The sequence below is a fragment of the Myotis yumanensis genome, unplaced genomic scaffold, assembly GCF_028538775.1.
Source record: "Myotis yumanensis isolate MYYU_CA2020_CCGP unplaced genomic scaffold, mMyoYum1.0.hap1 SCAF_3, whole genome shotgun sequence".
Lineage (NCBI taxonomy): Eukaryota > Metazoa > Chordata > Mammalia > Chiroptera > Vespertilionidae > Myotis > Myotis yumanensis.
Genome location: NW_027223754.1, coordinates 154,122,897 through 154,142,091, shown reverse-complemented (window position 1 = coordinate 154,142,091; position 19,195 = coordinate 154,122,897). Strand labels below are relative to the sequence as shown.

The 19,195-nt window shown below is 38.9% G+C and overlaps 1 protein-coding gene and 1 pseudogene across 5 annotated transcripts in view; both read right to left on the bottom strand.

The window, feature by feature from the left end:
- The window catches only part of TAFA2 (TAFA chemokine like family member 2), a 466,038-nt gene that overhangs the window by 386,041 nt on the left and 60,802 nt on the right, over positions 1-19,195 (bottom strand). The window contains exon 1 of one of the 5 annotated variants that reach the window (XM_070409827.1): positions 18,983-19,032. The exons of 3 other annotated variants lie outside the window; for them this stretch is intronic. The gene's annotated coding sequence lies outside the window, so the exon portion shown is untranslated. Of the gene's footprint in view, positions 1-18,982; positions 19,033-19,195 lie in introns of those variants that run through there. One more of the 5 variants, XM_070409834.1, reaches the window with a different exon arrangement.
- On the bottom strand, positions 7,968-8,520 carry LOC139005405 (large ribosomal subunit protein eL31-like; annotated as a pseudogene).

Below are 19,195 nucleotides of genomic sequence, written 5' to 3'. Positions count from 1 at the left end.
TTAATAAATGGTCATAAAATGGGAATGCATTTTTAATGTGACTTTCCTTTTAAAATAGAAAACATTGAACATATTTTCTTAACATCTCAGGGATATCAGCAATGTGGAGTTTTGTTGTTGTTGCTGTTTTCATTTTTCTTTTTTAGCCCTCTAGATCAAGCTTTAGATTGTTCCACTGGCTATCACTGTGTATTATATGTGCCAAAAACACTGTCCCTTCATAATAGTAGCTTTCCACATACATATGGGTGCATACACACACAGTCACTCCTTCAGATTTGCTCTTCTGTGGATGGGGAAACAGGATAACCATATTGTTTAAGAACTATAAGTTTATTAAGAGTCATTAAAATTCTGGAAGAACTCAAAAGTCAATTCCCTATCTTCACAGTAAAATCTTTGGAATCACTATTTTAGAGGCCTCCTCATTTTATTCCCTTACATCTAGTAAAAGTTATATTCTAAAGGATTGATGTCTCAGAAAGCAAGATTGAAGATAGAAAATCACCTCCAAATACATAATATGTGTAATTGTACATTTATACAGTATGGTCTGGGATTTCTAGCAAACAAGCTGACTTTTAAACATAGACTGTAGCAATGATTATAACATGGATTATATTTTCAAACCCTTACTCACCTGTTAACATCACTTCAAAATGTCATTTGTGATAGCCCATGTCATACCCCTTATCCTATCCAGCCTTCTTAAAACAACAGTGAGCCATAGCCAGTTTGTCTCAGTGGTTAGAGCATCAGCTGACTGAAGGGACCTGGGTTCAATTCTGGTCAAGGGTGCATATCTCAGTTGCAGGCTTGATCCTCGGTTCTGGTCAGGGCATGTGCAGGAGGCAACCGATCGATGCGTCTCTCTCACATTGATGTTTCTCTCTCTCTCTGTCCCTCCCCCTCCCTTCCATTCTCTCCAAAAATTAATGGGAAAAAATGTCCTTGGATGAAGGTTAACAAAAACAAAAACAACAACACTGAGAACCTTCCTATAAGGATGAAAGTGGTCATTTATTGTGCTCATCCTAAATGTCAAGCACAGTGCTAGCTATGTGCAGTGACTCATTACTGCTCATAACCAAGCAGGTCTTCATTCATTATGCTCTTCAAACTTGGAGATGCCAGTCACATAGACTACAATATGAATGATAATGCTTGGGCATGGACAATGCTCAGCTCCTGCAGTGGCCTAAAGATAGGCATTATTTTGATTTCCATTATCACAGAAACCAAGGAAAATAAGGCTTAGAAAAGTATGCAAGTGGTAGAGATAAATCAGAAAAAGAGGTCGGTCTTAATCACTATGATACACTAGATCCTATAGTTTCCTATAGAATACTTCTTAATTGTGACACTTGAAGACATACCCATTATGGGCTGAATGTATGTGTCCCCCCCAAAATTCTTACATTGAAATCCTAACCTTCAACATGATGCTACTAGAAGGTGGGGTCTTTAGAAAGTAATTAGGTCATGAAGGTGGAGTCCTTATGAATGGGATTAGTGTCCTTATAGGGAAAAAAACAACAGTTTCTTTCTCTCTCTCTATCTATCTATCTACCTATCTATCTATCTATCTCTCCTCTGCCATGTTAAAATACCATCAGAAAACTAAACCAAAAGGAGAGCGCTTGCCAAGAACCAAACCATGCTGACAACCAGATATCAGATGTCCAGGCTCCAAAACTGAGAAATAAATGTCTGTTGTTGAAGCCACCCCGTCCATGGGTGGAAGCTTAAACTGACTTAAAACAATGCCCATACATGCAGAGAATCAGATACACATGTGCAAACACACACAATACAGAAATGGCCTAAATTAGTACCAGAGTATTCAATAATAACTGAATCGGAGTCTTTTTGAAGAGTGCTCTAGAATTAACCAAGGCCCAGGAAAGTCCTGAGCGTTCTAAGAGGTCCCTCGAATATCAGGGCTGCTTGAGGAGCCAGCACTTCACAATCTAGGTTTCTTGACCAATGACACAAAACAATCTAGGTTTCTTGACCAATGACACAACAAGAGCCAATACACAATTGACTCATGGTCTTGACCCACATGGCTGACACCAAATTACCATACCATCTCTTAAATAAGTCTAAAGGTCCAAAGAACTGAAACATCTTTAATCCATTATCATGCTTATCATGAATTTGAACCTACATTAAAGGTATTTTGCATTTACTTGGAGATGCACACTCATCATACAATAGTTTGTTATCAAATTTCCTTAGATTGGGAGTTAGTTCTGCTGTAAACCCAAACCTGGCTTTTTTCCTGAAAGACAAAGAACTGTAACATGTAAGTGGGTTCCAAGGTAGGTGGTCTGCAGCTGATGGGTTACAGGAGCCTAGGTGCAGCTTTTACAAGAGCAATCCATCAGGGCATGCACCATCACCACCGTCAGGATGGACCATTTCTGAAGTTCTGTTTGAGAATCCATTAACATTTCCCACTTTTCACAAATATTTATTGAATACCCACTCTAGGTGTAATGGCATTAGGCATTGGCATATTGAAATGAATAAGGAATAATCCCTGTCCTCAAGGAACTCAGTCAAGGGAGGGAGGAAAATATAAAAAGAAATTCTAAAACATATAAAGCAGTGCTATGAACAAAGTGCTGAGAGAGTAATCATCTCTGCCTGTGGGTAGAACAAGAGGTTGGGAAGAGTCCCGGGGCGGGGAGGGGAAGCCAACATTACTAATGGATTTTGAAGGACAGGTAGGAGTTTGCTTGGTTAAGAAGCTGAAGTGAAGCTGGTGGGAGCAAGCTTCTTCTTGCTGCATAGTTAACTATAAGAGTGTAAGAGGAAATTTTTTTTTCTGCTCTCACTGTAACTAGTGCTTTGTCCTCCTCTGTGTTGTTTTTTTTAAGTATGTTTTTATTGATTTCAGAGAGAGGAAGGAAGAAGGGGAGAGAGATAGAAACATCAATGATGAGAATCATTGATCACCTGCCTCCTGCACGCCCTCTACTGGAGATTGAGCCATGACCTCCTGGTTCAGTGATCAATGCTCAACCACTGAGGCATACTAGCCAGGTCTCCTCTGATTATATGTGTTTTTTAGTATAATGTAGGTAATGGGAGCAGATTCACTAGGTTTTATTTGTATTAAAATGGAATATATTGCATTCAGAAACTATTGCTATATTTAAAATATCTAAGTCCATTTTTAAAAATAGCCACAGTATCTAGACTTTTCAACAGTTCATGTCATGAAAACATGAGACATTTTTCTTCAAAAAATATAACTTAAAGGTCATAATTAAACATCAACATTTATTAATATCACGTTAATACTCCCTGAAAATCAGGTTACTCTTCCCAGTATGCATTTAAATTGGCAACTAGTGACTAGTATAATGTGTTCCACATTGTTTCACCACAGCAACATGGAAGCCATTACAAAAATGTAAAATTATTGCTGAAAGGGTGATCCCTGAGATCTTTTCCATAAACTCCAAGAACTGAGCTACTTATTAAACAACAGTGTCAGAAATGCTCTAAATTACCATGGCTTTTCAGAATTCCAGAGCTACCACCAAATCTAAACAACTCCCTTTTTATAAGACAATAATATATCCTGAACCAAACTCCCTCATCAGTTATAAAATAAGTTAATCAAATATATTCTGGTAGAGAAAAATTAAGCTAGCAACTCACTATATTTAAGTGAACCTATAACTATCATGCTCAATCTTCATAGATTTCATTAAAGAAGACTTTGGGGCTATGCTGAGCACAGTTTCTCCATCACCTTTGTGTCTTATCAACAGTCCATTCAACAAGTAGAGAAACTACCCAATTCCTAAGTCACCCATATATATTCTGGCTGGTACTAGCCCTGATTTCTTTCTCTACAGCACACCCTTATGCTCAAGTAACCTATAGCCCTGTTGACAAAGATGTGTGAACTCAATTACATGACTTCCTCTCATGTGATCAGAGTTCATACTCAGAAAGGCACCTGTCAATGCCTGTCATCTCCCTCATTACATCTGAAATCAGAAGCATCAGACCAGAGGAAACCTTGACCAAAACGCTTGCCATTCACTCAGAAATGCTGCTTGTCCAGAACTGCTGGCATTCACCTTGTCAATAGAAACACCTTCCTGGAATCTGTAGTATGTGCTGTATATCTAGCTAGACGCTTTCATTTCTGATCTCGTGCTAAGGTCAAAGTCATACTTACATACTTACCCCATCAGAACCCAGCAGCAATGGTCTGTCATTGTCCAGTCCAATGTACAGAGGATATCTTCAAATTAAGACAGCAACTACAGTTGTGCAGAATGGCTATTTACAGACTACATGCTTGCTTGTACACACCTGGGAGCTGGCAGGGCAGGATGGTATGCCCTGATGGGAAATGATACAAATGATAAATGAGCAATGTCTAATTATTCCAGTGCTGCTCAGACTCGGAGACAAAAGCAAGCAAACTGAGAGCCTAGGATGAAACTCCATCTCCTCTAACCCTATTGTGCCTGTGTACTGCAGTACATATTAATGTAACATCAAGCCCTATTTTTAGACCCCTGCAATTCCACGGGCATAAATCATTCCTGTGCCACAAGTCACCTTTGAGTTAGCAATGCCAAGTTTAACATTTTGCAGGATTCTACAGACTGTATAATTGCAAGCAAGTGATATTTAAAATGAATAGTAATAACTTTAATGAAATAATATTAGCCTAAAAATAGATTGTTTGAGAGGATTTAAGTACTAACTAAAAGAAAAAGTGACAAACGTGCCACTTAGCTAATGCTCTCTGCACAATAGCTTTCACAGTTGAATTTGGAAAGCTGTTTTTTTTGCAAAAAAATGCTAATGAATGTCTTGTTTTCTTTTTACATAATACTGTTTAATCCTCAGTGCTTTTTAGCCAAGAGGGTACTCTGAATTGAACATCTGATTAAAGAAAGAAAGACAGAGAACAACCAAAGGCACAAATTGGTCAAAGTGTTACTTTTTATAATAGTCCATGACAACTGTTGGGGAAATATAACTAAAAACAAAATCTTCTCAGAACTCACAAGTCCTCTCCCCAAAGGTAACAGAGAAAAAGAAGAAAAAATTCTATTTTTGAAGAAGCATTAAACTAGAATGTAATGAGCATCACATGCAATCTGCTAAGAAAGTGCAAAGATGAAAGGTAATCTCATTCTTTTATATAGCCTAGCAGATACAAATCATTAGCCACGTATTTTCAAGATAAACAATAACTAGTCCTCAAGTAAGAGAGCTTGACAGCGTCATTTGTCACATGGTTCATCTTAAATGTACCTGGTAATTGGCTTTATCCAGAGGAAAAACAAACCTCTCCTATCTTTATGACAAGAAGTAGTTTTGCAACTTAGTACAAGGCTCCCACCAAATTCGACTCCTGCCCTACCCTTCACACTAGGATACAGGGACGCTAATTTCCTTGATGTTTACATTTCAAAGAGATGGCCCCCAGGTTCTTGAGGAAAATATCCCTGGGTCATAAACTTGAGGCATAGACCTACCCAGTTTTCAGGATTCATATACGTTTGAAAGTGAGGAGAAAGTACAAGTTTGCTAAAGTGAATGTTCTAGGAAAATGTGGGGAAGAGAAGTCTCTTCCCTCATTTTCCACAGGGAGAACTGAGCCTCCTAATTTGTATTTGTCCTAACACCAGACAGGTTCAGTGTGATTACCATCATGCAAACTTGTTTACACAAGATATGTGAGGACTGCAGGTTCCCAGAAGTGAAGATCCAATAAAGTAAAACAAAAATTATTTCTGAACCATTAAATCAGTGCAAATTAATACATCACGCCAAACCACATGCATTATGGACTGCAATGATCATTGGCAATATATTTCACCAGGGGAAAGCAAATTCTTAATAAGCCTTTGTTTTCCTGCCCATTTCTGACAGGAATGATGATTTCATTTTTAAATTTGTTCAGGAGTAAATTTATAATGATAACCAAAGGGAAATGCTTTTGCTCCCCTATATGAGATTACCTACACAATCATTAGCCATTAAAAATGTATTATACTGGATACAAAGAGAAGTATTCATCTAAATAATACATGTTTACCCTACAACAGACAAAAGTATAGGAGAGATAAGTTAAATGAATCAACTTACCAAAATTCCCAATCAGTCCTATAGTTAGAGCATATATTTGGCTAAAGATGCATCCCAGACTCATAGTTCAAATTACCTCATGAACTTTCTACTTATATACAGTAATTTTCCACTAAGTGCTCTTATAAAGCATCACCTAATGTTAGCATTAAGAGGGATGTGTAATACCAATCAATAGCCAAATAAAACACAACCACCAGAAGTCAGAAGGGGATAATGCAGAGACTAATGCTTTCTGATGAGACCTTTAGAGAGCAACTTCAAAAGGACTCATCCCGAGGCCGTTGCCATTAGTAGATCACGTGCAACACTGACGAAGATGCTAACATCTTTAATGAGAAATAGGTGCAATCTTAGTTCTTGCCACATGTGCTTCAATTCCTCTAGGAAAACGCTTTGATAAAAAAGAATGACATAAAGGAAAGAATGAGGTTTTATCAAAGCACTAAGTAGAATACTAAACTCAGGCACCATCCAAAAAGTTTTCTGGGGTTTGATGTTTGAGAAGGCGGAGGAAGAGGCAAAAGAGAAGGGATGTCTTGTTAGCATAGGTGGTTAGCTAGTATTGATAAAGGAAGGGAGCAAAGGGAATCTGACATTAACACCTTAAGCGCCCAGCCTGTTTTGTCTTCCAGATGGAAAGTATAGTGTCAGTCACCGGTGACTGACTGGGAGCTTAACGTGTTAAGCAAAATAAACTAGAAAGCTGAATCAGATATTAAGCCTAATCTACCAGGGAGCTGACTAGGACAATAAGCCTACCTCACTAGGAAGTTGCAGCATTCACAGGCTCCACAGAGGATCCCTGCATCCTCCACCCTCGGGACCTAATCCTGGAAGCAGCAGGAAGGATCAGTTACCAGTCATTAGCCAGGATTACCAGGGGAGAGAAAACAATAAAGTGGAAATTCCTGTGGTTGCTGCATGCCCAGAAGAAGCCAAGATGGTGCATGGGGAGGGCCTTCTACTATGGGGCATGCACAGTAGAAGCCAAGATGGCAACCATGAAGGGAAGACGTCTAATCTGGGGAAAGACCGATTCGTTAGGGAGAGGGGCCAGCACAAGCCCAAGAAGGACTGGGAAAGATATTGGTCAGTTTGAAAGCCAGAGATAATAGAATCAAAGCTTAACAAAGGCCCCTGGCTTGGTAACAGGCATTTGTTTGCCATTCATTCCTGCGCTCCTGTGCTCCCATTAGCTTGCTCTCTCTCCACAGTAGCCACATGGGCCCAAAGGCAAGACGAGGTACAGCAACACAGCTCTGGGCAGAGCCAGGAACAAAGACTAAGCCAAGTGGGGACAGAGACTGAACTGGACTAAGCTTTGGCACGGATTGGACCAATGGCACAGAATTTCTGGACCCTGGTCCTTCTTCTGGGCTTGATGAAGACAAGGCTGGACTTCTTCCACAGCGGGACAGACAGAGATGAGCCATCAAGAACCTGGGGGCAGTCTTTTATTTCTATTCCAATGAGTCTTTTCACTACATCTCATCTTCTCATAGGGTCCTGAAATGCTTTTCTTGTGACTCTGTGAAAGGACCCCATTTCAACCAGCAACAGTTTCATTGCTGTCAATCTAAAATCTGCCCTCAGATCTGATGTGTTTGGCCAATTAAAAGAAGTTATAAGAGACTCTCTAAAGATGGCACTCTGGTCTGCTTGCTGAGAGTCTGTAGAGTAACTGTAAACTTTTCTCTAGTATAGTCTCCTTTAATTTACATGAAAGGAGAAGCTGTTTCTCCAACACTCACCCCTAACTTCCTACTGTGAAGACAGCTGCCTTATTTGCCTTTCAGCGAATTAAAAGTTAAAATAGCTTCACTGTCAGGAATAGCAGCAGCAGTGAAGGGACTTGTAAAAGACCTTCAATTACTACTGTAGACTGTTCTATTTTCAAAGGATCACTGCTACCTTTTGACTCTAGTAAAGACTCTCTCAAGAAATGATACCTTTTTTTTATTTTTTTCTTTGCAATTTTATAACTTTATTTGGCAATCAGCAGTAAATTCTCCTCCACGTTAACTGTTTGTAGATTTTGGAAAGTGGTGACAGGTACATAGGTGACCAACATGTAGAGCTTGTTTGGTGAATCTTCATCCTCATTACATTTTCTGGACAACTGTACCCTGATACGGTATAGGACATTCCTTATTCCTTTGGCCCAGACAGCTTCGTTCAGCCTAGTGTCAATGCATAGATCTCCTTCATGACAAATTTCCAGATCTCCTTGAGTTCCTGAGGGGCATGCTTCTTGAAAATGTTGATGGTGTATTCTCTGGCCACTGCCTCATTGATGGCAGAATGGCCCTTCTTCTTCTCGCCACCCTTCTTTGCAGGAGCCATTACGCCCAGCCCAAGTTGGAAAGAGACAGCTGGAGGTATTGTGGGGGAGGGTAAACAGGGTTGCAAATACCGATACACTTTCTTTACTAACTCACTATCTCCCTCTCTGCTGCTCCCCTCATTGGCAAAGGACAAGACAAAATCCCTAACAAGAAACGTTCTGCTTTCTTAATGTTCTTCATGCATTGATTTTTGCTTTCATATTCTTATACTGTCAAAATTCATCAGCAATAAAACTAATTCATAAAAAGTTTAAAGCAAAACAAAAATTTATATCACTGCAGTTCAGGCTAAAGTGTAAAATAAATCTTATATTTTCTTTTTTTATTTAGTTGACATACACTATTATATTAGTTTCGGGTGTACAACATAGTGATTAAACATTTATATACTTTATGACTGATCACCCCAATAAGACTATCCATCTTGATATAGGGGGCAGTTAGAGAGACATGAGCAGAGTAGAAACAATAGGCTAGGTACAGAAGGTCAACGGAGCAGGAAGCCCTGGGTGCCTAGTAATGAACAAAACTGGGCTGGGACTTTGTCCCCAGAGTGACCTTTCCTCCCCTAACATATCACTGGTCATGCTGTTTTGAACCCCTGACCTTTCACATTGCTGGTCATGTGACTCAGACCCTCCCCTGACCTTTCCTCCCCTGACAAGTTGCTAGTCATGTGATAGACACCCCCTTAAAGGAGGAACAAGGAGGCCAGAGAATAGGACTCCCATACAAGCCTTTGCTGAACCCCTTCTTTAAGCATTAAGTCCTAAAGATAACATCTAGGCCTCAGTTGTTCAGCTCTAGGCCCAGAAAAGCAGCAGGGCCAGGTGGGGCAGCGCCATGGCTGACACCAGGACCAGCTGCAATGACTAATGATTCTCTGCCCTGGTACCAACCAATCAGTGGAGACCACAACCCAGAGGAAACACACCCGGAAAGCTGATGCATATTCTATTGAGACCATCCCCTGAGATCTCCAGTGAAAAGCCCTTAAGATGAAGGACCAAGCTCTCTCTTGAGTACTCCCATGCCTTTCCTCCCTTCTTTCCCTCAAGGCACATATATTTGCTCTCTTTCTCCTAAGCTCCAAGGGTCCCTTTATCATCTCTGTAACTTGTCTCCTGAGTTCACACAGCCCAGCTAGCTCACTTCTTCTACCTCTATGACTTTATAAATAAACTTTCACTTGTATTTGAGTCTTGGTTCTGAATTCTTTCTTAGCCAAAACTCGAGACTGGGGTCTAACATCTGGCACCATTTACCGTTAACATTCTGATGTTAACCATACATATTTAATAAAATATTGTTGACTATATTCCCTATGCTGTACTTTACATCCCATGACTATTTTTATGACTGCCAATTTGTATTTCTTAATCCCTTTTCCTTTTTTCACCCAGCCCCACCCCAACCTCCTCCCATCTGCAGACCATCAGTTTGTTCTCTGCATCTATGAGTTAAAAAATAAAAAGTGTTGAGAAAGGGACCAATGAAAGTTAATAAAGCTACTAGAAAAAAAGATAGATGTCATTTCTTCAAAATGGCAAAAGGCAACAAAGAATAAACAAAGAGAACCTCAAATAAATGCTATCAGAATCCTAAGCTTGGCTTGCACATTATTTTCCCAAATAAGTCATAGTTTATCTCAAAAACAAAAATTAAGCTGTGAATTATGAAGACTTTTTAAAACCATGTTTTCTTTATTTTAGTCTAAGAATCTCAACACTTTCAGAATTCTGATTTAATGAAACAAATTTGTTTCTTAAGTAAGGCTTTTATTGGAAGAGGAAACTGAAATAGGAGGCCTGAAAGAAGAGTTATTTCATTGGGATATTAATGAACTTCTTAATTCTTCTGCACTTGTACTTCCTTCAGAGAAAATTCATAACAAAACCTCCTCTTTAGAATGTGAAAGCTCACTAGCTTATTTTGTTAAAATCTCCTGAATGACTAAACTAAGAAGGCTAAAATAGACATTACTATAGTATTTATAACATTATTATTGTCATTAATATCTGCCAGAGGCCATTAAAATTTTCTTCTCTTTTTCCTATTTTGTTTCGGAAGTCATAAAGAGTATTGCCTAAAGAATTCATTCTTTCATTCACTATATTTTCATGTATTTTTAGCTGTACATTGTGAAAAGCCATAGGAAAGCTTTTATTGTGTATCAATAATTTCTAATGTGTAATAAAATTATTTAGGAAATGCAGAAATCATATGACTCAATAACTAAACATATATGGTTAAGCCAACAAAAAAACCAACATTTTATATCATGGGTCAGGCTGCTAAAAACCTCCAATTAGTAAAAGTTTTAATAATAACATAAATTATGACAATTGCCATGCACATTAAATAAGTGATCAGATTTAATGTGTAAAATATTTTGGAATTGTAAAATACACTCTATTTTTTAATAAAGCCAGGTACATTGCCCAGGTTCACACAGACACTCGACTGTACAGCCAGCATTTTTTTAACATGTTTTTATTGATTTCATTTAATTGAACGTGGGCTGATCTAATTACGGATTGGTTGAAATGCAGTATGATTTAGGTCATTTAGGCTGAGGCTAATTTCTATAAATAACACAATACCTTTCTTTTTAACTATTGTCTCAAAATATTGGCTTCCTTTGAGTAATTCCTTCTCCCCTAAAAGTGGGCTATTTCCCATTTTTATTTTAATTTCAAGTCTAGAAGAAAAACTAATAAATTCATTTTGACCAGAATGTCATCAAACTGAATAACAAGAGTTAGCTTATATTTGCACCAAGATTGTGTATGCTTTTCTCCCCAGGCCCCCACTTTCCAAGATTATATATAAGATCATCTTCATGATACTGCAGAAGGCCAGTATTTCACACTGTACTGGGTTGTTGTTTTGGGGTGTTTTTTTTTTTCAATTTATGACAGCATATTACAAGAGCTTTGGTAAGATTTTACAGCTCATGAGTCTCTAGCTTTGAATCAAGCCATACTGCAGCTCAATCTTTTTCAGTCCTTGTTAGCAGCGGTTGTTGTAACTAAATCAAATATTTTAAAGTACAGTTCCAGGTCCAAATCACAGACCATAAATTCAGGTGATCAAGAAACACCACTTTTTGTATATTGAAGGTTCTGTATACATGTGATGAAATGTCATCTTGTTACATTTCAAAATGCATCCCCTCATGTACCCCCACTTGCCCTCCCCCTCAGTCCTGGTTTCCCAAGGTTATGTCTGATTTCCACCCTGTGGTTATCAAGTTAAAACTGGCCAGTGGGGTGGAATCCTAGTCCAATATGACTGGTGTCCTTTTAAGAAGAAAAGAGGCTAGAGATGTGGCCACACAGAGGAAAGACCATGTGAGGACACAGCAAGAAGATGGCCATTTGCAGACCCAGGAGAGAGGCTCCAAAAGAAACCAAACCTGCCAGCACTTTGATCTTGGACTTCTAGGCTTAGGAACTGTAAAAATTTAAATCCTGTTGTTTAAGCCATCCAGTCTATAATAATTTTTTTTAATCCTCACCCAAGGATATGTTTTGTTTTGTTTTGGTATTTTATTTTTAGAGAGAGAGGAAGGGAGAAAGAGAGAAATATTGATGGGAGACAGAAACATCCATTGGTTGCCTCCCATATGCACCCTGATGAGGGATCAAACCTGCAACCTAGGTACGTGCCCTGCCTGGGGATAGACCCCACAAATTTTTTGGTGTACAGGAGGACGCCACCCGACCAGGGCCAGTCTGTAATTATTTCTTATGTTAGCCCTAGCAAACTAATACAAATATGAATAAATATTTTGGATTTCATTATAAAATAGGATTTCCTATTTTTAAAACAGCCAGCTATTTTTGTAAGCTGAAATTTCTATCCTTTTTATTGATTAACTCTTGTGCTTATCTTGAATCTTGTATATGTCACCTAATCCTTGTATTGTATTATATTTACAGTAACTCACAATAGATTTAATTTTGCTATTCTATGATGCTTCCAATTTTATTTTCAAAATATAAAAAACTGTGTATATTTAGGAAATGCAGTTTTAGGAAATTAAATATTTATCTCTAATATTCCACATACATGACCCAGAGTTTTCAACCCAAAATCTCACATCTTTGAGGTTTAAATACTTTTGCAGTGAAAATTGGTCTCAGATATTGCCTTAATTTTTTTTCTTTGAAAAATAGATCAAATATAATAAAAATGAGCACCAAATAAATGGAGTTGAATGATTCTTATGTTTCCTTTTTTACGTGATAGACACAGATAATCTGAGAATGAGCTTAAAAATGGTTTTTCATGTAAAACTAGAGGCCCGGTGCACGGATTCATGCACTGGTGGAGTCCCTCGGCCTGACCTGCAGGGATTGGGCCGAAACCAGCTCTCCAACATCCCCCAAGGGGTCCCAGATTGCAAGAGGGCAGTTCTTGGGTGATGCACCCCAGAATTTGTTCTCTGGTTCTGGGTGCATCACCTGAGAATCCCTGCTTCCAAGTAACTGCAGCTCAACAGCTCTTGCATTGAGCGTCTGCCCCCTAGTGGTCAGTGCACATCATAGCTACTGGCCAGTAGGCCAGTCGCTTAGGCTTTTATGTATCCTATACAATAAAAGGGTAATATGCAAACTGACCCTAACAGCAGAACCACTGGGAATGACTGGTCACTATGACACACACTGACCACCGGGGGCAGACGCTCAATGCAGGAGATGCCCCCTGGTGGTCAGTGCACTCCCACAGGGGGAGCTCTGCTCAGCCACAAGCCAGCCTGACAGCTGCCAGCACAGCGGTGGTGGCGGGAGCCTCTCCCGCCTCCTCAGCAGCGCTAAGGATACTCAACTGCAGCTTAGGCCTGCTCCCCGCTGGCAAGTGGACATCCCCTGAGGGCTCCCAGGCTGCCAGAGGGATGTCTGACTCTCAGCTTAGGCCTGATCCCCCAGGGAGCGGGCCTAAGCCAGCAGGTGGACATCCCCTGAGGGGTCCCAGACTGTGAGAGGGCACAGGCCGGGCTGGGGGACACCCCCCCCAACCCCCCAAGTGCACAAATTTTTGTGTACTGGGCCTCTAGTATAGTTATAAAATTGCATTTATAAATAATATAAAAACTATAACATAATATAGCCTTCTATGTCAACATAAAAGGACTCTGATTACACACAACCTGTGTTCAGCTACATGGTCACATCATGTGACATTCCTTTTGATTCCTAGATGTGAGGCACTAACTATACTGCATTCCATAGTCATCATTTTTTAACTTCCTTGGTATACAGAATTATTATATCTATCTGTATTTTAAGAGATATTTCCGTTGTTTTAACTTTGAGTTTGCTTTGTTTTAGCATTACATTGTTAAGATTCATTCATATTTGTAAATGCTATACTTCATCCAACAGCTGTGTTATATTTTATTGTGAGTATATCACAGTTAAATCATCCACTTTCCTACTGATATGCATTTAGACTGTTTCCAGGTAGTTGCTTAAATAGCACCAAAATGAACATCTTTGAACATGTTCTCTGTTGTACCTGTAAATGAATTGTATTAAATACCTAGCAGTGGAATTCCTGAGTCACAGGCTATGTGAATATGCATTTTTTTCAAAAACATTCATTTTCTAAAATGATTGCACCAATTTGCATTCTGAATAGCAATGAACATCTAGTGGATCTATATCTTCTCCAACAGTTTATATTATCAGGCTTTTAATTCTTTTGCCAAAAGAAAAGTATAAAGTGGTAGTATATTATTATCTTGCATTCTCATGATTAATAACAGATATAATATGAAGTAAGAATATATCTCCATATGTTTGTTGGTCATGAGTTTATCTTCTGTGAAATGTCTATTAAGGACTTTCATCCATTTTTCTTACTGATTCCTATGGGATGTTTTTGTACTCTTGATATCAATCCTTCTACAGTTGGGTATATTGTGAATATCTTCCCCTAGTTTGTAAAATTTTCATTTTCTCTAAGTGGTTTCTTGATGAACTAAAGTTTTTAATTTTAATATAGTGAAATTTATGTCTTATCTTTCATAGTCAACATGCTTTATGTCTTCTTTAAGGAATACTTCCTGACTTCTAGGTCTAAAATATATTCATCTGTATTTATTACTACGTTTTCAAAGCTTTGCTTTTGACATTTAAATCCTTTATCCATTTTTTGTTTTATTTTTCTATATAGTGTGAGGTAAGAATCTAACTTTATAGGGTTTTTTTGATACTTAATGAATTATTTATACTTCAGGTATTAATCTCTAGTTATAGAAAATTGTTATTACATGACTCTAAAATAAACTATCCGAAAATTCTGATGTTAGTTAGTTATATAATACTTTTATAAATGAAAGAAAATCTTGCACAGTAGAAACTGAAGTTGCTAATTTTGTCATATATAATTAGGATAATTATAAAAGTGAGAAACATGAAGATGATTTTTTCTGACAACTAAGCATTCCCATTCCCCTCACCATAGCAATTTAAAAATCTATTTTGACTAATTGAAACACACACAAATTCACACATACACACACCACACACAGAAACAGTAGTGAGGAAAAGGCAAGCACAATTATTGTTCCACATATAAACTTCCCTTTATATTTTCCATTGCTACTATGATTTGTTTTACAAATATTTTTATATTAGTGTTCTGATTTCTGCTCTAAACTAAAATTGGGTTAACCTCTACCTTAAATATAACTTCACAAATTAAGTAATGGCAGACCAAAATATAAATTAATTGCCAAATATCCACTATCTCAGAGGAGCTCTTGTTTCTCTGTTTCTCCACCATTACATTCTAAAAAAGTAAAAGGGCTTAACTTCTAACACAGTTAACAAACATCTACTATGGGCAAAGCACTGCACTAGATAATATAAAGAACAAAAATTTGCTCCCTAATATAATCAAGGAGCCATAAATAAATTTAAAATGGGACTAACTATGATAAATTATGTAATAAAAGTACCCACAAATGTTGATTGAGTTCAATTATGCTTATAATTACCAAGCACCTAAGAGAATATGCCATTGTACATTTCAACGGTCTCATTAAATAGGCATTTTTTATTTCTTTTTAAAGAGTCCCATTTAGTAATTTCCCAATGTTGGAAATTTATAATTGAAACAGCCAACAGTAGTAAAATTTGTTAAGCAAAGTCCATTTACCATATAGGGATGCCTCAGACCATAATATAAACACTGACCTAGAAGATGCTGTATACCTGAAACTAATACAAAATAATATGAATGTAAACTGTAATTTAAAAAATTAAATAATAAAGAAGGAGATAATGATGAACGTGGCCAACATATTTGATAAAGGCTTTTGTCCAAACCCAAGAGAGAAGAGGAAGCACTGAAGAGTAGGTTCTTTCCATACTCTCCCCTCCTGTAGTGAACATAGCCTTACAGTTACAGCTACTCGGTTACTTGGCTTTAGGTTTCCCCTGACCCAAGTGAGGATCAGCTCTACATAAAATTATGGAGATTTGGAAGGCCTGTGCTAGGTCCTCTAGGTTCCCGTCTTCTCTGTGTTGTTTGTTTTCCATATTCCCACTGTCTTTATTCAGAACCTTCAGTGGAGTATCCCATCCAGGCCTTTCAGTTTCAATGGATACATTATGATTTCTATAAACTACTCAAGGTAAATTCTAACTCTGTCCACTATTTCTCCCACCTCATGGTTCTGCCCAGTATCACATCCCCTATGAGTGTCTGGGTATCTTCCAAAGCAACTCCAATCCAATCTCACACCAATATAGAGAGACCCCATCCTTCCTGGGGGAGTCGATGTAATCATGAGGCTTTCCATGTAATTAGGAAAAAAGTATGGTGCCACTAAAGCCTAAGAAAATCTTCAGTTGAGGGATCAAGTCCAAAGGCCACAATAATTTGTGTTTGAGACTGAGTCAGTCCCTAAACTCTACTGAGACTCAGTTTTTAATCTATTAAATGGAAGACATAATAACAAATTCACATGAATACTCTAGGAAAAGACATGAAGCGTAAGAGACTATTTGTAAACTATAAAGTGACTTAAAATAGATGTGGCATTCATTTTCTGGCAGTGATAAACCAGTAGGGAAGATATTTAATTACATGTCCCTCAAGACATTCTGTAGACGTGCCTGCTCCACCTCGCTAAGCATAGGAGTGCCAACAAATTTGTAGGACAGAACAGGGATCGTTTTCAAAATCATACCTCCTTTCGATCATTGGCCCATTCACAAAAGAAGGAGGAAAGAGTCAATGCCAGGCACAGGAGCTTCCATTCTGTCCGTGGTTCAAAAACAGCTGGACAGATCACCTTTGAACTTACTGGTATCTGAGCCTATTGTCTTTCTCTGCCTCTAGGATCACATGTGTTTGGACTAGTGAATGTCCTGGTAACAAGTCACTTTCCTTTTTTCCAGTGCCCTCGGGGCACAGCCCAGGGTCCCAGGGTAGAGACCACAAATTCCCTCATTGCTACTGTTGTATATTTTTTAAAAAGCTAGGAACAAATAAATAAACAAGTGGAAAAACAATTCTCTCTCTCTCTTTCTCTCTCTTCCTCTCCCTCTTCCTCTCCTTCTCCCTCTCCCTTCCACTCTCTCTTTAAACAACAACAACAACAACCAAATGGCCCTAGCTGGTTTTGCTCAGTGGATAGAGCATCAGCCTGTGGACCGCGAAGCGTCCCGGGTTCGATTCCGGTCAAGGGCACATGCCTGGGTTGTGGGCTAGATCCCCAGTGGGGGGTGTGCAGGAGGCAGCTGACCGGTGATCCTCTTTCATCATGGATGTTCTATCACTCTCTCCCTCTCCCTTCCTCTCTGAAATCAATAAAGATATATTTTTAAAAACACACACCAATAACACAAAGGTATTATTCCACCTCCATGTAGTAAAAAGTATACTTGTACAATGTTTTGTACTTGTATTTCGTGCTATTAAAACAGGGAAGTTAAAACGGGGGATTTAGGGCGGCAGGGAGAGGATAAAAGGGAGGGATTGACCTTTGCCGTTTCAAAATGGCGGCTGCCGCCCTAACCGGTTTGGCTCAGTGGATAGAGCATCGGCCTGCGACTGAAGGGTCCCAGGTTCAATTCCAGTCAAGGGCATGTACCTTGGTTGCGGGCACATCCCCAGTAGGAGGTGTGCAGGAGGCAGCTGATTGAGGTTTCTCTCTCTTTGATGTTTCTAACTCTCTATCCCTCTTCTGCCACTCTGTAAAAAAATCAATAAAATAAAATAAAAACTAAAAAAAAAAAACAAAAACTGCTGGACAATGTGGAGGCACTGCAAGCGCAGAGGGCCACCGAATTCCCAGGTAAGCATCACTCTTACTGAAATAGGTGTCATCTTTGTTTTTCCAGAAACGATGCTGATTTACTTGCAGAAATCAGCCTGTGAAATTAGCACAATCTTAAACCATATAATTGGCTTCATTCGTAACCGGCAAAAGTCAAAGTAGTCTAGGTGAGACCCAGAATTTTCATATTTCTAAACTTTAAAAAGCAGGGTATTTGCTTTCTTTTCCGTTTTAGGGGCACATTAGCATTAGCTCTTTGATAATAGCAGTTAACACTCAGGGCTCACCAGGCTTTAGGCATTGTTTTAAGCAGATGACATTCTGCCTCATTTAACCATTACAACTCCATGCACTAAGTACTATCGTTATCTTGCCATTTCATAGATGAGGGAAATAAGGCATAAAGAGGTTAAGAAACTTATCCTGGGTCACACATCTATTTTCTGATGTGCCCAGGATTCAAACCCAAGCTGCCTGATTACACAGTCCAGTCTGGACCCACTGTGCTCTACTGCCTCTTTATAGATTCCTCTCAATAGAGTGATTGAAGGTCAAATATACGAAAAGTGAGGAACCACTGGTCAACATGACCACAGTCACTCCAGAACTCACTCTAAGACACTGGGGACCTCCAGGAGCACCATCCACCTAGGCTTGCCGCGCATGGCAGCCCTCCGGAGTATGCAGCACACAAAAAGGATAAGCCTACACAGTGACCCCTATCTCCATCATAAACCATACCTTCCTGCTCACAGTCTTTCCCACGTTGCTTCCCCACCCAGGAAAGCCCTGTCCCCTCCCCCCTACTCCTCTGAGCATTCACAAAACCACTCCTCACTCAGGCCCAGCCATATCCTCCTTGAAGCCTTTCTGGGCTCTGCCAGCTACCTCAAGGATCTGCATCTCTCCTCTCTGAACACCTACATTATGTTCAGTTTCCTTTTGGAGCACCTGAAACGACTGCCTAGCATTTGGTTACATAATGTTTTGTTTTTACCAAACATTTATTTACTCAGCTACATTTATGTAAGTTCATTGAGAACAGAAAGCAGTTTTGATTTTCCCTCCTGGCTGCACCCTCTTCCATAAACAGGCACACATACATACATTCTGCACCTCATATACTACTAGAAGTTCAATAAATACTGTTTGTATAGTTGGCGGAATAATTGATTAATCTATTGAATAAATATTCTCTCACCTGAACTTCAACAGCCTCCAAGGTTTTCTGTGCTCAGACGTGGATGCACATAATGTGCGGGCCAGTCAGCTAATGGACTGAAGAAGGAAAGTAAGAAAAGCTTTCACTGGGAAATTACCCTAATTATAAAAATCACAAAAAAGTAGAAATGTATAAGGATTCAATCTAAAGGAGTTTTAAAGGGAGAATTGACTAACTGAAAAAGTAAGGAGA